This window comes from Pongo abelii, chromosome Y, assembly GCF_028885655.2.
Source record: "Pongo abelii isolate AG06213 chromosome Y, NHGRI_mPonAbe1-v2.0_pri, whole genome shotgun sequence".
In the NCBI taxonomy this organism is placed as follows: Eukaryota; Metazoa; Chordata; class Mammalia; order Primates; family Hominidae; genus Pongo; species Pongo abelii.
The window spans coordinates 15,622,504-15,647,412 of NC_072009.2; the positions used below are offsets into that span (position 1 = coordinate 15,622,504).

General features: G+C 47.5%; 2 pseudogenes; one reads left to right on the plus strand and one right to left on the minus strand.

Annotated features, from left to right (window-relative positions):
• Positions 1 to 445: 445 nt before the first annotated feature.
• Positions 446 to 10,733, minus strand: LOC129053436 (RNA-binding motif protein, Y chromosome, family 1 member B-like; annotated as a pseudogene).
• A 3,234-nt stretch (positions 10,734 to 13,967) lies between these two features.
• LOC129053211 (troponin T, fast skeletal muscle-like) lies at positions 13,968 to 24,600 on the plus strand (annotated as a pseudogene).
• The last annotated feature ends 309 nt before the right edge of the window (positions 24,601 to 24,909 follow it).

Here is a 24,909-nt window from a genome sequence, read left to right on the forward strand (position 1 = left end):
AACTTAGCAGGTTCAGTTTGATTTCAGTGGAAAATATGTTTCCATTACCACTGTCCCGCTTCAGTCACAGAATGCTTCAAGAAGAATGTTCTGGATGTTTTAAACTCTAGTTTCAACAGTATCTATTACTTTTTGACCTTTACTATTCCTCTGAAGGACAAACGTTTCAGGGTGAGGCAGACAGCTTCTGAGGGCTTCTGAAACTTGAATTTGTGATTTGTCCACCTAGGTCCCCCAAAGAGAAGAGATTATGGGCGTGAGCCACCTTGCACAGCTGAAGCTGGTAAGTTTTTTAAAAGAAACGCAGCCTAATTAGGAAACTTGTGCAGCTTCCAAGGAAGACTGCAATTGCGCCTACTTTTGTATGTTTTTATGTGCAAACCAACAAACGCAAGTTTTTACAAACAACACAGTTTACTCTGCTATTGAATTTGCTTTTGAGCACGTGTAGCAATAAAATCAGGCACTTTGCATTCCATGTATAGATTTATTCTGAAAATTTTACTACACACATTACACCTAAACAGATAGCTTTCAAATGGTATTAAAAATAATGAAATTACTTTGATAAAGATTCCTTTTCAGCTCAAAAAATTCATGGAGGAAGTTAATAGCTACCTCTCCCTACAAAACTAACTTATTTCTAGTAGTGGTACTCAGGTAATAATACAGAAACAACATTGTAATTTTCGATACCCACGGAAGAACTCTTATTTTAAATATCTGCTTCAGTCTCCTTTTTCAGATCGGCTTCCCCCAACACCTTTTCTAGAAGCCCTGTAACTTGAGCTCCCATATTCTTCACGAGGATCACGGTGCACCCTATCCACTGAAGGTGGATAGGTTTGTTCTTTTCTGCCACTGTGCTCACGACCACTGGAATAGGAATCACGATGGCTCCTTGAGTAACTCTCCCGGCTTCTGTCATATCTATCTCGTGTATTGTTATAATCACGGCGACTGCTTCCACTGAAAGTCATCCGAGGACCTGGTGCAGGTGGTACACCACGAGAGGTCCCTGCAGGGTTGATAAAATAATAGCACTTATGTTGAACTACATTGAAACATTTTTACTGGTATCACTAAACCACGAATCAGTTAAAGTTCTATTTGGAAATACCTGCTTTCCTCTGCCTCTCTTGACAGGATATTAATTGTGACTGCAATAGTCAAAATGTTTTATTTAAAAGAAGTGTCAGTGTAGTATTTTGAAGCTTAAGAAAGTCTATTCTAAAATAAAGGTTGAGTCACGTTTTCTGTAAATGAATTGAAGTTCTAACCTTCCTATAGATCCCTAGGCTTTACACTGTTAACCTTTCCCAACATTTAAACATGTTATGGTTTTCCTTTGTAATTTTCCCTAAAATTTTGTTACAGCAATGATCTGCTCTACTAAATATAATTGTATAATTTACAAAACATACCTGGACGCTTACTATAACTCTGACATGCATGTCTGTAGGAACTTCCACTTGGACGTTCTGAATCATCTCTACCATGGCCGTCATGATCACTATTAAACAAAAAACAAAACAAAACAAAACAAAAAACCTCTTCGTTAGTGTCAGAATGAACAATTTAAGACGTATATTGGAGAAAACAAGAAAATGTTATAGTACCCATATCGTCTAGAAGAATGTTCATCACGGAGAGAACGACCATAATCACGCCATGCACAGTCTTTACGTGGCGGAGCATAACACCTGGTGTCTCGGGAACTTCGATGATTTATGCTTGCATAAGTTTTAAAGAAACAAATTTTAAATGATCAACTTCTAGTATCCAAAACATAACCTGTTTACAACTTTAAAAAAAAAAAAAAAAAAAAAAGGCCAGACATCTAAACAGACATTTCTTCAAGTACAATATATTCAAATACCCAAAAAGTACGGGGAACTGATACTCCTTATTAGGGATTCAGAAAATGCATTTCTAAGCCAAAATGTGATACCATACTTCCCACATACTGGAATGCCTATAAATTGTAACAAGCTGGAAATATCAAGTCTTTCAGAGGATGTAGGTAAACTGGAACCCTGATACAGTGCTTGCTGGAATGGAAAATGAGGCAGCTACTATGGAGACATGTGGTGGGTCCTGAAGAAAACAAACATAATTATCATATGATCAAGCAACTCCACACATACATAGCCAGAATTGAGTAAGTGTACTCAAGCTAATATTTGTGCCTAGAAATACTGCGGTGGAAACAACCCAAACAAAATAATGGGTTAACAGCCTGTGTAAGGAGTGAAGTGCGATGACGTAAACGAACCTTCAGGACATCCAGCAGAAAGAAAAGAGACAGACAAAAAAGTCGTGTAGTGTTTGAGCCCATTACAAGGAAATGCCCACAACAGGTAAGTTCATAAACAGAACACAGATTGATGTTTCCTGGTGGCAGCGGGAAGGGAGAAAAGGAAAGGGACTGCTTAACTGATAGTGGAGCTGTAGTCCGGAGTCATGAAAATGTTTTTTTTTTTTTTTTTTTTTTTTTTTTTACTAAATAGAGGTGGTTGTTACACAACACAGAATGCATTTAATGCCATTTAATTGTTAACCCAAAGATGTTTAATTTTGGTATGTGCATTTCATCACCACAACAAAAAACCAACTATTTTTTCAATTTTCCTTTACCTATCTTTAGTTGCATAAGCATCATCTCTTGTTGAGGTACTGTTCTTTCTCCGGGAGGAGGATGGCTCTCTGCGTGAAGGACCTGCATAGTTCTCTCTTCCACGTGAAATGGGACCTTTAATTTAACATGATGACATATTACGTAAAGTACAGAAAATTTGAAGAACTATCTTTTCTACTCTAAAACAACTTTAAAAATTATTTCTCCCATGACTCTCCTTCTCTTTCCCTGATTTACCAGACATTCATGACACCTTCAGCATAGCTTACAGCTTTGTATAATCTCTTGGCTCCTAAAAGGCCAGTTCCTCTTAAACACAGTTTAAGCTAAACATTAATTCTCAGGTTAACAGTTCATTTTTAACTGGAAATAACTAGTTAGTTGTTATCTTCCTTTTCATGTGAATTACTGATGACTATTAATGACACAGGGAAAATGCATAAAACCGTCAAAATTTACACTGATTTTAAAGTTTGCATATGGTGTCCTATCTCAGCCAAAGAAAGTACATTTACCCATCTTGTTCAATCTGTCTCACACACACACACAAGTAGTGCAACCCATGAACTACTGAATGTGAAATCTGTACACAAAAGTTCTTCTTTATCTCCAAGTGGTTGGCTCTATCTTAAATGAGGACAAATTAAAATATGCTCCTCCAGCTTTTCTAACGATGGCTAAGATTTATTTTACATGGAATAAGAAATACTGGTAAAAGAGTCATTACATCATTGTGCCTCATTCAAAATAGAACAGTTTTTCCTTTAATACAGGCTTCACGTGCTATTTCTGACAGGTCAGTCTCTCACCTATGATGTGTTCACTGGCTAATCTTTAAGTGGAAATGTGCTAGCTTAAGTATTGTGAACTCAATTACTACCTAACTTCACCAATCCTCTAATACGAAATGTAAAATTGAAAACAGAAGGTTTCCATTTCCTCCATATTATGATGCATGCCTTAGTAAGAATTTTAATTTGCTCTGCTTAAACTTCTTTGCTGAGAACGGTGACTTTTTTATCGTGCTTTCTTCTGTTCCATCTGAAATCTTACCCTTCTCCTCCTTCTCAAGATTATTACTTCTATTCAATCCTACTGCTCACCTTGTGTTGCTTAGTTCTAAATTCTCTCCTCAAATAATTTCAAATCCTGCACTAAGGATCTCGCGTTAAGGTTTAAACATCCCCGTACAATCTTAATGATAAATGTACAGCCCCTGAACTTCACGACTCTGCATTTCTGTGATATCAACTTAGCTGAAAAATGTTGGACTCCTTCATGTCTACATTTCAATCCTTACTTATCTTGTTAAACAGTATTAAAGCCCAGTGACTGCTTTTCTGCTAAATGCTCTTGTAGTATCCTCAAAGAACCAGCAAGAACACCTTGCACACAAGCATTACCGAGGTCACAGAAACTGTCTGGCCAGGCCCAGTGGCTCACGCCTCGAGCCACTGTGGAAGGCTAAAGCAGGTGGACTGCTTGAGCCCAGGGCTTTAGTGTCAGCTATGACAATGTAGTGAGATCCTGTCTCTACAAAAATAGGGAAAGAAAAATTGGATAGGTGTGGTGGTGCATGCCATGAGTCACAGCAACTCAGGAGGCTGAAACAGGAGGACTGCATGAGCTCCGGAATTTGAGGCTGTAGCAAGCCATCATCTCACCACTGCAGCCTGGCCTGGTGACAGCAAGACTCTAACCTGACAAAGAAACTGAACACACAATTTTTAGATTGGAACACCAGGGGTCAAATAGAAAGGGATCTAGGATATGCAAGGATTCATTAGACTAAGAAGCCTCCCATCAAAGAATACTGCTGGGAACTTTGAGAAAAATTAAGAGGAATTCTCTAGCAAACAAAGCATTAAATGGAACGTTTGCCTCTTTGTAATCGCTTCTTTGATCTGCAGTTAAAAGGTCAAGTATTTCTTCACCATAAATCTGAAATTCACCTAGCGAGATTCAAACTAAAATAAAAGCTATCAATCAATAAGTATGTCCATGTATGTGTCAATTCTAATGTGTTACTCAATCTTAAATTAAGCATTCAGGTAAATAGCTCATTTTCAGTCATACAAAAACTACGGTCTGGCTCTCAGGTAGCATTTACCTTGGCCTCCTATCCCACTATTGCTTCTTGCCACAGTTGAAGGAGCAGATTTTTTAGGAGGAGGACTTCCAATTCTTGAAGATGGAACTCTTTTAACTCCAAACGTTCCCCTAGAAGAACTCATGTGGAGATCAAGAGTGTATCCACCATCACCTGTATTTCATACAAAATCTTTTTAGTTGAGAAACGTCGCTGTTTTTTAAATGGCTAAATATTAGATGTGTATAAATCTTTCCTGCAGATTGTAATTGTAAAATTGCACAATTATCTAAACTAATAACCTTTAGTATTTCTATATGAAATTAGTTTAATTCAAGCAATAAAAGTCCATTTAGAAAATCTACAAAAATAATCAGGAATCATTTCATATATTGGTGTGAGAGAGAGATGTGGGATAAGTGGAGAGTGAAGAGAGAGCAGAAATCTATCATTCAAATATCTAAATATAATCTAGATCAAGAAAAACATATTAGGAGATCAGTAATAAATGGCTGCTCATATCATTCTGGTATGAAGAAAGCTTCGTGAAAACATATCATAAAATTAAACCAAATTCCACTCAAAGGAACTCAGATAATTACAGAATCAAAAGGTGACACCTTAGAAAAGTACATGATCTCTAAAACTTGTTAACATAATTTAGATTCTTAAACTTCCCTTATGTAATAGTAATTTTCAGCTTGGGCTATGCTCAATTTTAATAATCTTTAAGAATTGCATAATAAATAATGAAAAAATTTATATATGTGTGTGTGTATATATATACACATATATAAATATATGTATATATACACACACATATAAATATATGTATATATACACACACATACAAATATATGTGTATATACACACACATATAATTATATGTGTATATATACACACATATAAATATATGTGTGTATATATACACACATATATAAATATGATTTATATGTGATCTTTAGACTTTTCCTGAGTCACAGACTCTTTGAAGAAATTAGAGTTCTACATTCCTTAAACGGCAGATGCTATATGGCAGGCCAATGCGCAAGTTCTCCATATGAAATGAAAAATAAAATAGATTTGCTTAGATGCTTGCACATGTATAGACAGAAAAACAAATATAGTTGAATCAATCCTAAAATACTGAGTTACAGCCAGGTGCGGTGGCTTACGCCTGTAATCTCAGCACTTTGGGAGGGCGAGGCGGGCGGATCACGAGGTCTGGAGATCCAGACCATCCTGGCAAACACGGGGAAACCCCGTCTCAATTAAAAACACAAAAAGATTAGCCTGGTGTCGTGGTGGAGGCCTGTAGTCCCAGCTACTCGGGAGGCTGAGGCAGGAGAATGGCATGAACCCAGGAGGTGGAGTTTGCAGTGAGCCAGGATCGCACCACTGCACTCCAGCCTGGGCGACAGAGCGCGACTCCGTCTCAAAAAAAAAAAAACAAAACAAAACTGAATTACAGACATTACATCTTAACAGACAGTTTTCAAATAGCATTCAAAATTATGAAATTACTTTGAAAAAATTCATTTTCATCAGTATACCTCAAAAAATTCATGGAATAAGACAGTATCTACCTCTCCCCACAAACCAACCTATTTCTTTTACTGGTACTCAGCTAATAATGCTGAAACAACATTTTAATTTTCGATATGTGAGAAAGAATTGGTATGCAAGAACTATTATTTTAAAGATCTGCTTTAGTCTCCTCCTTCACATCAGCTTTCCCTACCACCACCTCTAGAAGCCCTGTAACTTGAGCTACAATGTGCTTCACAAGGAGGATGGTGCACCCTATCTGTTCCTTTCTTCCACCGTGCTCACCATCACGGGAACAGAAATCACCACGGCTCCTTGAGTAACTCTCCAGACTTCTGCCATGTCTATCTCATGTATTGTTATAACCGTGGTGACTCCTTCCACCCTAAGTCATCAGAGGCCCTCCCTCATGTGGTGTACCACGGGAGGTCCCTGCGGTGTTGATAAAATAATAGAAAGTACGTTGAGCTACATTTCAACATTTTTACTGGTATCACTAAAGCATGAACCAGTTAAAGTACTATTTGGAAATATCTGCTTTCCTCTGTCTTTGGGGTCACGATATTCATTATGCCTGCAATAGTCAAAAGGTTTTATTTAAAAGAAGTGTCAGAGTAGGATTTTGAAGCCTAAGAAAGACTTAAACTTAGATATTTCCTGAGTCACAGACTCTTTTGACTAATTAACGTTCTACATTCCTTAAGTGGAAAATGCTTTATGGCAGCCCACTATGCAAATTATCCATATCAAAATATTTGCATCCATGTGTGCACGTGTATACACAGAAAAATAAATGTTGTGCAAGCAATCCTAAAATACTGAGTTTCTACTGTCCTTCTGGAAGGTTTTCAAGATTTCACTGTATTTTGACAATGCAACATCTATGAACTACGGGGCCCCAAAGAGAGAAACTCTAAAGTATTACGAATGTGAATGAGTTCTGCAGAAAACCTGTGGAGTACACACAATCATCATTCATAAACTCAGTTCAGTTGAAATTTATGTTATTTCCGTGCAAAGTAATTAAGATTTTAAAACAACTTTTAGATATTAGTTCAATCTTTCCTATAATACGTCTTTAGCACTTACAAATGATTTTGCTTATCAACAAGAATTTACTTTTCCTGGGAAGTAAATAAAATTGAGAAATTTCTACATCTTCCAACACTGTCTTTCAGTCCTATGGTTCCATCTTTATATTGTAAAACATTACCCAAGTGTCCTCCACGTGAGTGATGCCACCCTCTTCTTCCTCCACTGCTTCTTCTTGTAGACCTCAGACTTCCCGAAGGGCTTCTGTGTCTTGAAGGAGGTGGTGTTCTCCGCGTACCACCACGTTGAAAGGATGGTTTATTGGCTTCTTCTACTTTTATTGCTTTTCCATACAAATACTGAAAGAATAAAGTATACAATCGAGAAAACTGTCACAGTTAACCTAAACACATTTTACAGATGTTTTACATCAACTCTATTTCAGTTCTACACGTTTTCACCAAAGACAAACATTTTTCTTTTTTTTTTTAATTTTTTTTTTTTTTTCCTGAAATGATCGCGTCCTTCACAATGTGAAATTTGAGACATTTGCTGAGCACATGCCTTCCATGAAGGGATAAACAGAAATTCTATTATTCAGTTTCCTTGAAAGGCCTCCAATATTAAAAAATAACACCTCAAAAAATTAACCCATCACACATTCTGCCAGACAATGTGGCACATGTTCTTTACAATACATAATTTACTTCACCTTTGCATCCACGTCACTTATTTAAAAGCCTCAGTGTTTCAAGTGTATATAAAAGAATGTGTCATTTTAAAAAGTAAGGTTATTTATTCAAAGGCATTAGTTACATTATTCATTTTGAATTGTTTCCTGTTTATTGTGCTCATACTCACATACAAGGTCCCAGTATAATTTACAATTCTGTATTTACTCTACTTCTGTTTCCTTAAATGTGATATAGGGTTGGTCTCCTTCATGTCTTCTGCCTTACTAATTTCTTATTTGGCCTTAGACGTGTCCCTGTAAAACAACTCGTAGTAGAGTACTGCATGCTGTTTCTCAGAAATGCTTAAATGTCCTAATTAAATTCACGATAACTTTCTTCAATTTAATCTTTTCTATAGGCCAAAGCAATGTTTCAAAACAGTTTAGCTAAGAACTCTATTTCAAAATCACATGGCTTTTGGTAGTTGGGGGAAGATCTTAGATACTTTCCAAGATCTCTTGCAGCCACGTAGCCAGTTGTTCCTACCTTGAGACTTCTTTTGCTACTTCTGGGCCAAAAATATTTTCCCCAGATTTGCACATGGCTGCTCGCTTCCCAGTATTCCAAGGTCAGCCAAAATTTCTTAAACTCCTCATTCGTCCTGAAAACTCTAAGTACCTCCTTATTTCCGTTCTTAATAGTTATGTGCATATAACACTTATATTTATTTTTATACAATAAAATATGGGAGATGAAGTGATTTAGAAATCACAGCTACAAAAACTACCTCTTCTTCTGCTTGAAAACTAGCGGAAAAAATTATCATAGATTACTATACAAAAGTCAAAATTATCTCCAGTCCTGACACCATGCCATGAAGAGAAAGCAGCTCTCGTGTTCTACCACACCTTCAAACACAGAAGTATAAGAGTGAATAAAAATGTACTGTCTGCTGTGTACCAGGAAGTCTGCTAGATATAACAGAAATGAAAGCAACTAGGAAAGTTTAAATATGCACTAAAGACAATTTAACGATCGAGAGATTAATACATGGTACAGGGAGTACAAAATACCTAGTATATACGATGAGGAAGAAACTCTAAAATCTAAGTTGTTTTTGAAGAATAAATTATTATTTCGTAGACATTTACAGAGAATGGTAACGCTCACCAAGTCCAAGAAAGCATACTCGAGATAGCACAAAGGGTAACAGAAACTACAATCAGATTGTGATAATGTTATAAAACACAAAAAGCTCCAAAGCGTCCAGGATGGAATGATCTTGACTGCAACACAAAGGAATTCGGTAGTTAACAGTATTACAGAAAAGTTTAAAGCCGTAGTAAACACACAATCCCTGGAATTTAAGTCTCAATAGGACAAGAGTCCATGGATTGGATCAAAACAAGTCCAACAACACACTGGGAAAATCAGGAATTAGGTATGCGTGTTACATAAATCACTCTGGTGACAGACTAAAAATGTGCTTAGGAGAAAAGGGCAACGATGGGACAAAAATGTCAGTTAGTTGCTCTGTTATCCAAATTCAATGTTCTCATATTATTTTCTATGTTCAACTTCTTAACACTTCCTTCAGTGAAAAGGTCCTCTTTAAATATACTTTCTCTAGAATACATTTTCAGGGAATGGACAAGAATGTTTCCGTCTAGTGAGTCTGTCTAGGTGTCTCTTTACGGAAGACTTCTTTCTTGTAAGTGTGTCTAGGTATATATCCACGGTTTGTCTACGCTACAAAAGTCTTTCCAGGAATCGGACGTAACTCCCTTAATAGCATGTCATAAATATTGACTTCTTTCTCTCATATTCCTGACGGTTCTTTCTAAGTTTTAAACCTCTTTGTAAGCTTCTGAAAATCTACCTACGCTCATATTGAAGTACAAACATGGAAATTGGGTTACCATAGAGTAATTCATACAACGTTTATTTCTATATCCTTTCAAAAACACTTGCATCTATGAGGCAAAAAGAAGAGGATGGCTAAAGCATTTCAGTTCACACGGCATTCTGCTATCTTCAAAAGTTTAGTAATACTAGAAAGACCTACTAATACTGCTAATTGAAAAACAAAGTTAAAACATTATTCACTAGGGACCCTTACCTTTCCATTCATATCTTTGGCAGCATTCCTAGCATCTGCAGGGTTCTCAAAAGTAATAAATGCGAAGCCTCTACACTTGTTTTTTCGATCTTTCTTCCAAACAACTAAAATACATGAAAACATTTTACATGTACATAACTAACTCACCATAATAACACACATCTTAGAGTTACATGAAATCAGAAAATAATTACATTTCACATCATTACTACGATTCTTAATACTGAGTCACCCGTATAACCTGCCTATTATATTTCATTTTGCTCTCCAGCTGCACAAATAATTTACTTTTGCTCATTTTCCTTTTGAAGTAGTAGGTGACCCTTTCCACAGACCCTTCAGCTGCTGCCATGAGAATTATCCGAATATCAAACAGAAACTTCAAAACAACAGTTTAAAAACAAACAAAAAAAATCATTTTAATTTAAGAATTCAAGGAAATATTTTCAGTGTATGTCTACTTTGGTAAAAAAATAAATATAAAATATACAGAAATATATGTTGGCATCAAGAGTTACCTTCCGACACGCGACCATGTTCCCCAAATACTGCTTTAAGCGTCTTTTCATCGGCTTCTCTACTTAGCCCACCAACGAAAAGCTTGCCAGGCTGATTCGCTTCCATCATTTAGCTGTAAAGGATGAAAATTTATCTATATTTAGATAACAATAAGAGAGCCCAAAACATAAAATTTTATTACATACTGTGTTGAAACCTCAAGTGAAATACCCTTACAGAGGCTGACATCTTCCTAGTATTACTTACTCGAAATATGAAAAATGTGTAACATACAGAGCAAAAGCAGCACTGACTTCATGGAAAAACGCTGCATTTTACTACAAACCTCACAAAAACTCCTTTATAAAACTTAGATAACAAAAGCCATTGCGATTTTATAAAGTTGCAATACTCAGGAAGCCCGCACTTAAATACTTTGATTTGGTAACTAAACATTTAGGAGGTACAATGTGATTTTGTTTGTTTGTGTGTTTGTTTTCTTTTTTTTTTTTTTCCAGAGACTTCAATTTCCTTTAGGCAAAGTGTACGTCCATTAATAGCATTTAATAAATACTGTCTTCCTTCTCTCATATTCCTGAGAGGAGGACTGAAGCGTCCTCCAACCAGCTTCAAGTGATCGTGCCACATCTCAGCTTCCCAAGTAGCTGGGCGTACAGGGGCTGGCGATCTCAGCTGGGCATGTGTGTGGGTGTCTGTGTGTGTATAGAAACAGCTTTCCCCATGTTGCCGAAGCTGGTCTCGAACTCCTGGGCTCAAGTGATCTGCTTGCATGAGGCTATGAAACCGATGGGATTTCAATGGTGAAACACCACGCCAAGACTGCTATTTGGATAAATGATTAAATTCTCCTAATTAAAGTACATGCTTTCTTGGGGGAGTATATTTTAAATATTTTACAAACTTTTAGTGATTTGAAATATACGAGAGATCAGGGATCCCCAAACACGGGCCTCCAACGGGTACCTGTCTCTGGCCTGTTAGTAATCCCGACGCAGCACAGGTGGTGAACCACTCGCACTGCCTGAGCCCCGCCACCTGTGGGATCAGCAGAGGCATTGCATTCTCACAGGAACCCTACTGTGAACTGCCCATGCGAAAAATCCACGTGGCGCTCTCCTTACGAAAACGTAATGCCTGAGAACAACCTAAGGTGGAACAGTTCCATCTAGAAACCATCCCACCTATCCTCCCGCTGCCACACCCTGTCCTCCTCACAGATCCCCTGCCCGGTCCCTGCCCCCTGTCACACCGCTCTGACCCGAAGCCCCGCCACACCCGGTGCCCGTTGGGGCCCTGACACCCACCACCCACCCCAACGTGTCCAACTCGCAGCCTTCTCCCCCTACCCACCCCTTGTCTGGGGAAAAATCATCTTCCACTAAGCCCGTCCTTGGTGCCAAAATGGCAACAGATTAACGGAGCTCATTATGTTACACAGGCCGGTCTCCATCTCCTGACCACAAGCCATCCTCCCATCTTGACTTCCCCAAATTGCCCGGATTACCAGAGTACGTCTGCATGCCAGGTTAATAAAGTAACTCAAGCGCGATTATTTCGTTTCCGTTTTAGGCTATCTATCGCCATTTACCTCGATTACACTCACTTACTCGGTTTAAATTATTTACGATACCAGAGATACAGGAAACATTTCCAATAGTGTCTTACAAGGAGGGAGACATTTCAAGGCTTTACAGACACAAATTTAAACTGTGATTATTTATGGCCCCAGACTTCTACATACACTAAAGTAACGCAATTTATGTCCAATGTTGATCATTCCTGCCAGACAAATCAGAAATTTGACACGTGCTGACTAACAGGACAAGTTTTTCATCACAGTGGTTAAATTAAAGTGCCTGCATATTTAAATTATGACCACATACCGAGAGAAAAACCGCTATAATAGAAAGTGCACACGAAAACAATGGCGCCCTAGCTCGCTGTCCCACACGACCTTACCCACCGGTCAGACATGGCCGACAGTGAAAGGAAGACTCCTCAAGAAACAGACAACGAGTTCATGAAAATTAGTTTCTTAATAACACTAGCGATTTCTTTCCCTCCTTTGTCCTCCCGTAATTCAACACCGACACATTGAAAACCCATCTGCTTTTACAGACAACATCCAGAAACCTCGCTGTCTTTGTATTTTTGCTGAGAGACCAACCTGAGCAGAGAAACAGAAAATAAAGATGCTTTTGAGTAGGACAAACGGCCTCTGGGTCGCGGGGCCCTCACGGCGCATGCATCTGGCTGCCGCACAACGGGTGGCCGACCGCGGCCTAAGATGCCACAACCGGACCGTGCGCCAAGCACGCCGGAAGTGCCGGAACAGCCAGCCACTCTCCGCGGCTGATCAGTGCGTGGGCGGAGGGCGTCTTCCGGGGTTTCCCGCATCCAGTGGCCCGCAGCTCCACCATCCCGGGGAAGGCCTTCCGCGAGAAGCCGCGAGAGCTTGTAGCAGGGGGCGCCGGCAGTGTGCGCTTTGGAAGTGGGTGCTTGGAAGTCCTACACCCTAACTGGCATCCTGACTGTCGCAAGCCGTTGACCCACAGTGAACACATGAAACATCTCTGTTCCTTAGGCGGACCAGGCAGATATTACTGAGAACTGCCGATCTAGTGTATAGAGAGAGGGACCAGCGCCGGCGGCTTGGGCGGCTTAGGCACGGTGGGGCCGGGCGGGAGCGTGGGAGGAAAGTCGCCTTCTTTTACAGAAGTACAAGAATTCCCCTGCTCTTGAGGACAGAACGCTTGCAGGGACTCTCGCAGGTCTAGGCAAATGCAGGCTCCCAGTATCATGCTTCCTCCCTGAGGATGCTGTTCTCCCAGGAGCATTCCGAAGGACTTCTCATCCAGTGCCCTGGGTACGCTGGAGGCCAGCAGCCAGGGATGCCCATCGATTGCCTTCGTGGACGCTGTTGTGTACTGCCTTACTGACCCAGAGGCTCCCGCAAGCGCAGTCGCGGCCGCGATGCCCGCTGGCAGGGCTCTGCAAGACCAGGACTTCTGCCTATGGCTCCTAGATTCCTGCACGCAGGTGACCCTGCAGTGGCCCATGGCCCACGGCGAGTAAGGCGGGCTGCGGGCCCGGTGGGGCTTCCCGGGAACACTGTGTCCACGTAGGTGTGGCAAAGGATTGTCAGCAGGGGACGCCCGCGGGCTTCCGGGGAAGCGGCCCCCAGAGGCCAGGTGTTGCGGAGGTGTGGGGAGGGAGGAGTAGGCCGTGGTCTGTGGGAGCTCCGGAGGAGGGCTCCCGTGGTCAGCCTTGAGGCAGGAGAGGGCGGCAGCGGTGCAGAGGGAGGAGGCGGCCTTGAGGGAGGATGCGGTGCTGGTTGTGGACAACATAATGGCGGTGGTCCAGGTGGTGGCCAGGGAGGAGGCCGACGCCAAGTGGCAGGAGGAGGATCAGAGGGAACAGCCTGGCCCTGGCCCCAGCTGGCAAAGGACTCTCTGGACATCCTTCTCTTGGAGCTGGGCTACACGAACACCCCAGGCCCCAGCGCATGCCCAGTTTCTGGGCCAGATCCTCAACCTTGCAGCTGCCCATTCGGGCTGGCTGGCAGCTGGGGCTGGGTGTTAGGCTTCCCAAGGCAAGATGGGGTGGGGCCAGGCCAGAGCCGCAGGGGCTCAGCCAGAAGACAGAGGATGGAGAACGGGAGGGAAACCGAGGTCAGGCTCCTGTAGATAGGAAGGCAGGTTGTTTGTGGGTGCCATCAGAGCACGTGGTAGGGACGGGTAGGCAAGCTCATCAGGAAGTGGGGAGAATATCCGCGCCAAGGACCCGTCACACACAGCACAATGTTGAAGGGCACTTTTCTCTTGGAAAGTCCCTGGAGGAAGGGGAGTCTGCATGCCAATTCCAGCCATGAAACCATTCCGGCTGCCCATGCCTGTTTCTAGCAGGCTCATCCCAGAAACCCAAGGTGCACACCCAGAATTCGGCCCGGATCACAAAGCGTGAAGACGTCCTGCTTAGCTACCTGAGGGAACTTCACCTCAGGCTGTGGACATTGTGTCTGGGGAAGGGGTGGGGTTTCCGAGTCAGGTTGGTGTCACCTTGGTACCACAAGGTGTCTACGGGGAGAGCTGAGAAGAAGAAAAGCATGCTTCACCCCAGCTAGCAGGCCACCTCCGCCCATCTAGATGAAAAGGTCCCTTTGAGTCTCTCCTCTTTCTCCTTCTTAGCCAGGCAGGTGACCGGAATTCAGCCATCCCAGGTACCTACCGGAGGCAGGATGAAGCTTTCCTCTTGTCACAACACTTATCTCTGCATGGAAGGGATCATGAAGGAGCATCGTGTCGGCGTCCTCCTAAAGGAGCGCCTCCCGGCATGGTAGAGGAGGTGGTATGCGGAAGGGTACACCTGGCATAAGACTTTGGGACTCCTCTCCCTGGAGGATACAGGGTTACTCATTCCACTGCAGGCTAGGGGTTCTGGGATCATGAAGGTCAAGCCCCCAGCTACAGGCAGGAATCTGCCTAACTGAGGTTCTTCAGCTGGTTGGCTGACCATGAATGCCCAGGTCTGCAGCCTTGCTAAGGTGGGGCCGCTGTGGGGCCTCATGTGAAAGGAGCTTGGGGGTTGTTCCTTGGCCTCTGGGGAACGGGCTTTGAGGCAAGACCTGACCTGTCATGGAACACTTTCCCCAGTCCCCTGGATCATCAGCCAGGGGCTGTAGCTCAATCCCCTCTAGTACTACCTGAGGGAGTTAGGGCCTCAGAGAGGAGGCCAGGGCTGGGGGCTGAGAGTCCTGTGGGTGCTGGCGCTGGGACACACATGGACAACCCAAAGCTCCGAAAAGAGACTGCAGTGAGCAAACCCAGGCCATCCATGGGCTGAGACAGAAATACCCATCAGGGAACTGTAACACGCACATTTCAGGGCTGTGGAACCTTAAGCCGCCTAAGTGGCCTGGGTGGCTAAGTTCAGTGTGTGAGAAGCAGGTCTCAATGGATAGCTGCTTCAGCATCCCTTACCGGCTTCCTAAACCCACCCTTAGGCCTGCTACAACCTGAGGCTCAGTTTGGGCTCCACTAGAACCCCCTCACCCTCTAGGCAGATGTCCACCCCATGTCCGTCTATGTCTATGTGCTTTCAGAATGGCTCTCCCAGCCCTCTCGTGTACTTTTCCGATGACCCCAGGCTTTCTGGCCCAGCCCAGTTGACAGTGAACAGCTCTTCTGGTGGCAGTCCCAGCTCACCGGGGCTGACCAGAGATGAAGGACTGACCCCCATCTTTTACCGCAGCCAAGCGAGCCCAGGCCCTCTTCTCTCAGCCGGCCAGCCTCCTGTCCTTGCGGCCCGAGTATGCGCTAATCACTGTCTCTGTTTCCTCTCTCCCCCATCCCTGCCTTCTCCTGCTCCAGGCTTCTCCAGCTCTCAGAGGAAGCCCAGGAGGAAGGTAAGTGGGATGCGAGGCCCTGGCCCCCATGTCTCCTCCCCAGCGTTCCTGCTCCAGAAGACGTTGACCTCCACGCCACCTCTAAGAATTGCCACGTGTCCCTGTCTAACCCTCTCCTATCTCCCCCTGCCACCCGCAACCCCCAGCTCTCATCCACTGCAGAAATCCATGAGGAAGGTACGAGAACACAGGACTTCTGGTCCCCAAGAGGGGCCCAGGGCCTGGCTTGAGCCCGTGTGGGGGTGTGGGAGAGGGTGGGGAAGCCACGAGGTACCAGCCAGCCAAGGGGTCCCCACAAGTGGACCTAATGTAACCCACTAACCATGGCCAATGCTTGACCAGAGACAGCATGGAGTCTCGAGGGTGGGACGCCTTCCACGCAGTCCCCCAGGAAGTAGCAGGGCCAGGGACTCCCCAGGCAGGTGTAGGCTAGGCTCTTTGTCACCAGGGCATCCGCAGGCATGGGCCAGAGGGGACGCTTCATGGCCAGAAGTAGGCCCACCCCAGCTTCCACCCCAGGGCGGGAAGCCGAGAACCCGTGGTGGCATTGAGCCCTGGGCCTGGCCGGGACCCCAGCCACATCGTGGGACAGTACAGGGTCGGGGGAGGGAAGGCAGCTGGGGGCAGAGCCACTGTCGGGTCCCTTGTGCACATGCCCTTGCCACCCCCCTGTCGCCAGGCCCCCTCACAGCCTTCTGCTGTGAGACCCTTGTGGTGCACACGGCCTGGGGGCAGATAAGAGGGCTGGGGTCTCATGCCCAGATCAGCAGGCAGAGATGTCATTAGCACCCTGGGCTGCCAGTACCCTCGGAGGGTGGAAAGAATCCCATCAGGGACTGAACGAGTGGGCCCTCAGCTCTTGGGATGGCAGGAGGAAGTGGGGGTCCTGGGGACACCTCCCATAGCCCATCTGTGGCTCTGCCTCCCAGGGCTGCCAGCCCTGCCCTTGTGGGCCCCTGGTGCTGCCCAGCCAGGTTAGAACCTCATGCATGGGCCTTGGCGCCCCGGCCAAAGGCACGGACACCCTTCTGGGGGCACCCCCGGACAGAAAGGGGATGGGGTCTAGCAAAGGAAGGTCCAGCCCCAGTGCCGAGCCTCCTCCACCCAGGGCAAGAGCCACAGCTCCTGGCCACCCTCTGAGGCTCCGTTTTCCCATCTAGGGTTCTCCCGGATGCTGAGAGCAGGGTTTGGGGACATGGGACTGGGGCCGTGCTGGTGCCTGGGCCAATTCTGACCGTGTCCTGCTGGCTCCCCGCACACACCCCACCCTCGGGCTGCAGTGGTGACGGGCCGCTTTTCCATTCACCTGGGACCCTTCTCCTTTGACCTCTGACCCACGGTTTTGCCTCTTGTTCAGTGGCCTCCTTGTCCCATGAAGTTCATGTACCAGGTACTTGCGTGACTTCAATGCCATGTGGGCGCAGGTGTGGCCATCTGGGGGGTGCAGGACCCAAGAAGGAACAAGAGGGGCCGTGTAACCCCGCACGGCCTGGCCTGCTTGCCCCATCACCTCGACCCTCCCCTCCCCTCCTCTGTGTGCTGCCACCGCTCACACTGGTTCTCCCTCCCTCCTGCCCTTTCTGCCTACCATGATGCTGCGTCTGCAGAGGAAGTTCAAGAAGGTACGCCGGCGCTCCTCAGCCTCCAGGCCAGAGCCCCCGTCCTCCCTTTTGTCCTCTCTCGCTTCCTCCCTCTTGCCCACCCCTTGTGCAGTTTGGACCAACAACGTAACCCGATCTGGCCTCTGGGCTCGGGACAGAGTGAGGACCCTGGCTTAGGAAGGGCTGGCCGATGGAATGCAGACTTCCTCTGGGTCTCCCAGGCAGAGAGGATTCATTCTGTAGCTTGGGGACAAGGAGGGTGTTCCTGGGCCGCCAACAGGAAGATGGGAGGTGGGGGTGGCCAGCCTTGAGTCTAAGGCAGAGCAGGCCTTGGTAGGACGGTGCTGGGGTCCACTGGGACTCTCTGGATCCACCGGAGTGGGGTGGGAAGAGCTCAGGACGAGAGGCCTCCACCCTGCCCCGGTTAGCAAGCCAGAAGCAGGAAGGTAGGGAGGGGTGACGTGGAAGGGATTGTGGAGGGGCAAGTGGAGTGAAGCAGAAAGGCAGGCTGAGGCCCAAGCTGGGAACGCTGGGGACCCGAAACAGCTGTGGGCCATGTGTGCAAAGGCCCAGTCAGGTCCCAGCATCCCACCCAGCGCCTGGGCCCGAGCCAGACACACCCGGTGCGAGGACGCCCCCTGGGTGGGCCTGGCCTCGCTGGCAGTGGGGCTGGCAGAACCCCTGGGTGGAGGTTGGAAAGCTGAAGATTCAAGTCAGGGGCCCCAGCTGGGGAATGCTTCTCAGCTTCCGCCGTTCATGAGCCTGTGGGGCTGAGGGGCTCCTCCCTGTTGGGACTGAGCTATTGCATGACTCCAGCCTCAGAGAGTCCCCTGAACAAGAAAGTGCATGCTAGGCGGGGGATGGGGCTCCAGCTGTGCAGGGAGAGGGTGCCCAGGAGATGGCCTGTGGGGGTGACAGGGCTGCCAGGTCACTCTGGAAGCAGCACTGAGGCCGACAGATAGACAGCAAGGCAGAGTGGCGCAGGAGCAGAGGAGGCAGGGCCGCCAGGAGAGCTTTGCTGCTTGGCTATGTGGTCGCTCCCCCCAAGCACTCAGGCACTCAGCCTCCCACCACATCCTGCCCTTCTTTCTGGCTGGCCTTCCCACCCCGAGGGGTTCCTCCTCAGCCAGGCGCTGCGTCCAGCAAAACCCCTAAGTCAGCAAGGCCGGGGCCGGCATCCCATTCATCGTCCTCACCACACCATTCCTTCTGGGCCCTTGGCCAGACTTTGGCGCTCAGGATATCCCAGTGCTCACTCCCCATGCACACGCACCCACCAAGGTATCTGGAACGGGGGACCTCAGGGCCCCCGGCAAAACCAAGAGTGCTGGCAGGCTCTCTGTGATGTGCAGGGGGCTCCCAGGCAACCGAGGGATCTGCCAGCCTGGACACTCGAGGGCCACCGGGCCCCGGGCTGGGCACTGGCAAGGCAGGATCCCTACCCCCACCCCCGGGCCCAGGCCTGCTGGCATCAGCCAACTGCAGAGGAGGGCGTTGGTTCAGACTCGGAGGGCCGAGGGCATCTTTCTCTTCCCCTGACGCCTGGGCCTCGGAAGGCCAGGCCTTGCTGCTCCACATGGTGCCACCGGGTTCGGGCTGTCAGGGCCTCGCAGATGCCAAGGCTCTGAGCTTCTGCCACACAGCAGAGGGGGAAGTGGCAGGACCACCCGGCAGCGCCAGAGCCCCGGCAGGTGCGCCCCCTCTCCCCTTTCTCCCGAGCCTCTTCCTTCCCCATCTTCTTTCCAAGCCCCTATCCTCTTTCCTCCCACTCCTCCCTTCCCAGCCTTCAAAGACTCTGCCTGTCTAGCTCCTATTTCTTCCCTTCCTCTTCCTCACCCTCCCTCCCGGCTCCAGGCCCTGTGCTCTTCCCCTTCAAAGCCCTTCAAAGGGGCTTTTGGAGGCCTAGAGCAGAAACTGGGCTGTCTTATTTCTGGGGGGTGGGGGTACACCCAGCTGAAAAGGAGGGCCGCCTTCAGCAGGGGGATCCCAAGGCCCCCGGCCTCCGAGTCTCACGCGAGCTTTCTCTCTCCCTCTCCCCACGCTGATGGTGTGCTGACCAAAGGAGAGGCCAAGGCCCAAGTGAGTGTGGGGTCCTGGCAGACCTGGTGCTGAGTGTGTTCCGTGGTGGAGGTAGGGGAGCAGGCCAGGGCCCGCTGCCTGGAGCCTGCACTCAGAGAGATGCTCGGAGGGATGCTCAGACTGCAAGGTGGGAGGGATGAGGCTCACCTGGAAGATGGGCTTGGGAGTCCCAGAAGGGTGTGATTTTGCCCAAGGTGATGCGGTGCAAACAAGGAGGGCTTCCTGCAGGAGGAGGCTACAGACAAAGAAGGGAGGAGACGGGGGTGGGAGAGAGTCGAGGAAGGAAGGCGGGGTGCAGGGAGTCGGGCCACCACAACACCCCACGGCCTTCGGTGGACTGCACCATGCCCCACTATACTTTGAGGACTCCCAGAGCCCTAGATGTGAAAATCGACAGGAAAGTGAGTCAGGAAGTGGGAGAAAGGTGGGGGACTCACCCCAGAAACTCACTGCAGAATGACACCTTGACCGTGTCTAAAATAGCTTTGGCTGTGCAGGGGCCCCTGTTCCCCTTTTGGGCAAATTTGGAGGCTCTCGTCCTCAGCGTAGCTGCTTGTCAGCACTTCGTAGATTTGTTTTTTTAATGCAGCTCTTGCGAATTTTCTGCTTTTGATCAGTACTCAGAAGCCACAGCACTCACTATATGATTCATCTCTTGAGTGCTTTTGCCGTCGTTTTTCTCTGCACGAGGAGCAATCTTAGAGCATCTTAGCACACACTCACTGTTGGCTCCCACTTGGGGAGCACTGCAGAGTCTCAGAAGAAGAGTGAGCGCATCTAAAGGGTATAGCCGGCCTATTTCCATCCTTTGCGTTTTATTTGTCAGTGATTTTAAGAAAAGTAATGCCAGATCACGAGATATTTTCTCCTTTTAGAGAAAACGTTTGTTTATTCATTAAGAAAATAAAACACCTCATGAAGGAACATTTGGAAATATATAAAAGTCAAAGGAGAAAAGAAAAGTCACCTATAATTCTCCCACCCAGCCAGCCCGACTGTGGAAAAGAGCAGAAGGAACTAAAAAGCCTTATCTCTTCCTTTCTTCCATACATAGGGCTGGGAAAAAAAGATTTCAACTTGGCGCTGTTTTTCAAACATCATACTGTCTATACAGCCTTGAATTCTGCTTTTTAAAAAATTTAGCACTATTCATAAGTATTTTTCCAAGTTTTCACACTGTCTTCTTAAATACTTTGAATAGCCACATGATATTCCACCAATGGACAAACCATAATTTTCCTAACCATTCCCCTATTGCAGGCTTTCCCCAATATTTTACTATCATAAATAACGCCGGTTGGAAAGCATTTTCCATCTTTAGGGTTATTTCCCAGAACTGGAATTACAGCGTGAAAGACGATGAATGATCTTAAGTCTGTGACATCCACTGCCAAATTGCTTCCCACAAGGCCTGGCCAACACTGTCTTCTACCGTGGGATGTGAGCAGGTCTGTGTCCCACACCCTCCTCACCCAAGGACAGAAATGTGCTTTGATGTCGCAGCCTCGGATGGATGAGAAAGGGCACCTCGTGGTTGTTTGGCTTTGAGCCCCAGTAGTCACTCGGGGCCAACGATTCCCTCTGTTTGTGGATGGGTGGTCTCTTCTCTGAGAACTGGTAGCTATGGCCGATGCTCATTTGCCTCATGGTAGAGGTGTCTCTGTGTTTTCTTAGTCATCAGCTTGCCTAAGGTTATAAGTCTTCTCTGTATTTGCTGAAAATATATTTTGAGTCTTTTTTTTTTTTTGGCCTACATATTGTTCTTTTTTTTCACGTACAGAAGTTTTTCATTTGTGTGGCATCATGTGGCCTTCCTTCCCTTAGAGCCACCTTCTGCTGCTTCTGAGCCTAGGAAACCTTTTACTGCTCCAGTTTTTGATTGATATTGTTGAAAAAAAAAAAAGTGTTGTTTTAACTCTTTACTGCAACTGCAGTATATTGGTTAGAGGAGGGGATCGCACACTGAACCGGAGAGGGGGCCTCATTTCCCCTTCAGATTGCTTCCTTCCCAGCCTCGACTCCTCTTTCCTTTGGACCCCAGAGAGGAAGATGAAAGAGGGGCTGGGGAAAAGGAGGGGCTGGAGAAAAAGAGGGGCTGGGGAAATGCCCAGGCTCGCAGCAGCCATTCTTGCCCAGGGAGGCCACCGCACCGTGGCTTCTCACACGACCTGGCTGCCTTTGTTTTTCTGTTTGAGAAGGAAACAGAGGTACCCTCCCTGGTATCTGTGGTGCAGCGACACTTGCAATGGAAAGAAGCTGAAAGGCAGACAGGGGCGCTGGAAGGTGAGGCCTTCTTGACGAGGCTCAAGCCACTCTCAGGATGGTGGGCTACAAACCTCAGAAGCATAAAGCTGGGGCAAACCTGCCGTTAGGCAGGGCATCCTCAGTTGGAGGCCAGAGCAGGAGGGCACCAGGGTCAGGAGGAGCCAGGCAGAGAAAGGCACCAGGCTGACCCTCTGGGTTGGCTTCCCGTGTCTCTGCTCATCGGCCTCTCTGTCTGCTCTTGAGACTCACAGCTCCTAAGATCCCAGAAAAGGAGAAAGGAGACTTCCATGTAAGTTTATAGGACTCTGGTCAACATGGCCACAATTTCCCCACCACCCAGGTTTTGGGCTCCAGGCCAGGCCTCAGGAGGTCACTTCCTTCCAAGTACTCAGAGCTAGGGACCCCTGGGTCTGGGCAATTCTACCGTAACCTATTCCTGGACCAGAAGAAACCCCTCTAAAAAGAAACATCTCTCTACCCTTCTCCTCCATCTATCCTTCTATCCATCCATCCACCCACCCACATAAGCACCTTCCCATTCACCTACCCATCAATACACTCACCCATCCACCCATCCATCCACCCAACCATCTATCCCTCATTCATCCGTCCATCCACCTACCAACTTGCCCACCCATGCAACCCCCTAACCATTGATCTCTCCATCCATCCATCCACTGACCCATCCACCAACCCATTCGCCCTTCAACTCATTCATCCATCCGTTATCCACTCACCTATGCAATCACCCACCCACCCACTCATCCACCCATTCATCCATCCATGGACCCTTACTTCCATCCACCCAACCAGCCACGTATCCACTCACTCATTCATGGATCCATCCACACACCCAATCACCCATGCATAAACTCACCCAACTATCCACCCACTGTTGTATCCATTCACCTATCCATCCACCTGTCCATCCTCCATTTCTCCAATCATCCATCCATCCATCCACTCACTCATCTGTGTCCATCCTGTATCATTCATCCACCCATCCGTGAGTTCATCTGTTCACATTCCCATCTATTTATCCAACGAATTTCTGTCACTCAGCAGTCTTTTCTCTGACAGGTCCATTCAGGGAATCTCTGAGGTTGATGACAGAGCCAAGTCTGAGCCAGTCCACCCCAGTGATGCTGAGGACCTTGTGGCTGGGCACCATCCCGGCCGTGTGGCTCTGAAATCAGGTCACCCTTGGCCACTATGAGGATAGCAGCCATGGCAATGTGAAGAAGGCAAAGCATTCCTTGCCACTTGCCATTTTCATGGTGGCCGAGGGAGACAGGGCTTCTCTGCTGGAGCAAAGGAAGGGGCCTCTTGCTGCAAGGCAGGCCAGGCAGGGCAGAGGTTGGAGAGAGGGGTGGGGCTGATGCCCACTGCCCCTGCCCACAGGACATCCAGAAGAAGTGTCAGAACAAAGACCTAATGGAGCTCCAGGCCCTCATTGATGGACACTTTGAGGCTCAGAAGAAGGAGGAAGAGAAGCTGATCGCTCTCAAGGAGAGAATTGTCAGTGGGGCAGTTCAGGTTGCAGCAGGGACTGGGGGGAACCATGGGAGCAGTTGGGGAGAAGGCCCAGCAGACCCCCTTTTCTGGCCACACCAGAAGCACCGTGCAGAGAGAGCAGAGCAGCAGAGGACTCGTGCAGAGTAGGAGAGCGAACGCCAGAGCAGACTGGCGGTGAGGAGTGCACCGTCCCCACCCGTGCCTCATCAGCAAACGAGACCCAGGCCCAGAGAAATGCAGGGTGCTGCGACCTTCCTTCTCCTGGGTTTCCCATTGTCATTGGCAGCTGATCAGAGCCAGTGACTAAGGCCTCCACACCCTGCAGAAACCCGTGCAAGAGAACGAGTCCTGGCCAAGACCTGGAGCTTCCTTCCAGACAGTTCTAAGCCCAGGATGGGTCCCTAAAAACTGCCCAGGAAGCACAGCACTCCCTCCATCCCTGAGCATCTTGGGGACAGGGTGTCCACTGGAGGAAAAGGCCAGAAGGGAGGAGGAGGACACCACGAGGAGGGCAGAGGACGATCTGAAGAAGAGTAAGGCTCTGTCTTCCATGGGAGCCAACTAGAGCAGCTATCTGGCAAAGGTGCATACCGCTGCTAGGAGCATGGTGGCAGCCTTCAGTGTGGGCTGCACCCAGTGACCTCCAGAGACTGGGCCCCTCTCTTTGGGCCTGCACCCTACAGGCTGACCAGAAGAGGGACAAGAAGCGGACAGCCTTCGAAATGAAGAAGATTCTCACTGAGAGATGCAAGCCCTCTCTTTGGGCCTGTCCCCTACAGGCTGACCAGAAGAAAGGCGAGAAGCAGACAGCCCGCAAACTGAAGATTCTCACTGAGAGATGCAAGCCGCTCAAGATCAACCACCTCAGTGAAGACAAACTGAGGTGAGGGGTAGGTGTTGCCAGACTCAGCGCCAGGGTGTAGCCCTGCAGGACCTGGCGACTGCTACCCAGGCTACCAAAGTCCCTGTTTGTCCATGGCGGGAGGAGGACACCAGGCGCCTGGCCTTACCTTTGGGGCTTATTTAACAAAGCCTCACCATTTCCTCTGCCCCAAAGACAAGGCTGAAGGGAGCCAGAGTTCGTAAGGAGGTGTCCACAGGCCTCACCTGCACCCTCTCCCCATCCATGCTCCAAGGCCCCGGCCCCACATCCTGCCACAGGCTAACGGTAAGTGGCCAGGTCCAGGCTTCCATGTGTGGCAGCCCAGTCCGGTACAGGCCGGTGAGAGTAAGTCCAGGCACGAGCCAGAGGGCCAAAGGATAGTGTCCCCCTGCACAAAGAGCCAGGAGGCAGTAAGGGAGCCAAGGAGCCCTAGTGGTGTCCCAGCAGCTCCACCCACCCTGCGGTGGAGATGGGCCTTTGCCCAACACACGCAGGCCTGGCCCTCGGCTCACCACAGTGACTCATTCGTGTTTTTCACAGATC